The 1,893-nt window shown below is 38.0% G+C and overlaps 1 protein-coding gene across 2 annotated transcripts in view; it reads right to left on the reverse strand.

Annotated features, from left to right (window-relative positions):
* LOC117950663 (guanine nucleotide-binding protein subunit beta-4) overlaps positions 1–1,893 on the reverse strand; it is a 26,235-nt gene that overhangs the window by 12,692 nt on the left and 11,650 nt on the right. The window lies entirely within an intron of this gene.

The raw sequence follows: 1,893 nt of genomic DNA on the forward strand, positions 1-1,893 counted from the left end.
TTTCAATACTAAAGGCAAAATATCGGATCGGGACTCGAAATCGGATCGGATTTGAGGTTAAAAGATCGGATAAGGATCAGAGGCCTAAAATGCTGATCGGGACATCCCTAGTAATAATTGAATCAGTTAAGTCACTTCTTTAGTGGCACCTTTTATATTCAATTGTTCAATATACGAATGTTGGAAATTATTTCCTTTCATTTGTTCTAAATTCAACAGGCAATATGTTGTATTTTATACTGAAAATAGCAGAACTGAGTACTTTAACATCCATTTATTTATGGCAGGTATTATCGTTATTACGATATTCAACGTTACCGTACATTTTCCTCATATCGTGCTGTCCTACTGTAGATCTTGACAGTGATAGCTGTACTGTTAAAGGAACACGCCGACTTATTGCGACTTTAGCTTATTCACCGTTACCCCCAGAGTTAGATAAGTCGATTCATACCCTTCTCATCTCCGTGCGTGCTGTAACTCTGTCTGACGCCCCCACCATTAGCCTAGCCTAGCAAAGCTGCTGCAAGTAACTGGATCCAACTAGCCTACTGCTCCAAAAAAGTGAAAAAATAACACTAACATTTTCCTATTTACATGTTTTGATTTTTATAGTCACAGGGTGTACAAATAAGGTCACATGAGACACAGCCATATTCTAACCGCATACTAACTGGGAACTATATTCTTAGAAAGATTAAGCACTGCTACTTTGTTACTTGGGTGGAGTGATTTGGGCAGTTACTTCCGTCAACAAAACCAATGTGAATAGCTAGCTAGTAGCGAACAACATCATGGTATTAACTGATCCACCCCGTTACTCACAGTGAACACACATGATTGTAAACTAATAACTATCATCAATATAATAAAATCATGAAAATGTCAATTTTTCACTGTTTTTTAAGGGTCCATTAACCGTGTACTTAAATTGACTGGTGCTTTGGACACAATACTACGGAACTTTGTTGCGTGATATAATTTGTTGTGACGTTATTTTTGTACCATTGAGGCCTTATAAAGCTTGTACATTAACCTCTGAGAAGCCTGTCGGATTTTGTGTCTCCAGGCAGGGCCGAGTGTCCTCTTTTTTGGAAATCAAAATATGTTCACCCTAAGTTACACTATGGCTGTGTCTCATGTGACATTGTTATTTGTACACCCATGTTGGTGTTATTTTGTTGCTTAATGGGAGCAGTGGCTAGTTGGAACCAGTTTCCAGCACGATCTTTGCCAGGCTAAGCTGGGGCGCCAGACAGAGTAACAGTACGCACGGAGATGAGAAGGGTATGTATCAATGTATCTAACTCTGGGGAATACGGTGAATACGCTAAAGTCCCAATAAGTCGGTGTGTTCCTTTAACATTGCCATGCTGTCACTGGCAGTCTAGAAACTCAACGGTCTCTTAGCGCAGACAGAAATTAACACTGGCTTCAAAAGGTCGTACAATTCTAATAAAATCAGAAAAGAAAACAAGCTAAATTGTGGTGAATATTATGTAATTTATGAGAAATACAGAGTGGATATAATTTTGGTTTAGTGTGCTCAGTGATTAAAAATGAATCTTTTGAATGGAAACAACCAAGCAAGCAACCTAAAGTAGCTGAAAATGACACCACATAGCCAGCAGAAGAAACAACGAACCTACACAAACCACTGCATCAAAAACTATATATTATGGTGAACAACATTTTAAACAAGTTGACGATAGACTGAGGGTGTACAATTGCATTTTGCCATTTTTGGGGCCTAACAAAACTTTCCAGAAATGGGGGGAATGTTAGCTATCATCTTAAAGTACAGATTGTATTTAACAGAATTTCCAACTACAGCCACCTACAAAAAACCCACAATAAAAACATAAATCAGACCAGGAACAAAAAAAAAAAAAA

This window comes from Etheostoma cragini, chromosome 9, assembly GCF_013103735.1.
Source record: "Etheostoma cragini isolate CJK2018 chromosome 9, CSU_Ecrag_1.0, whole genome shotgun sequence".
Taxonomy (NCBI): Eukaryota; Metazoa; Chordata; class Actinopteri; order Perciformes; family Percidae; genus Etheostoma; species Etheostoma cragini.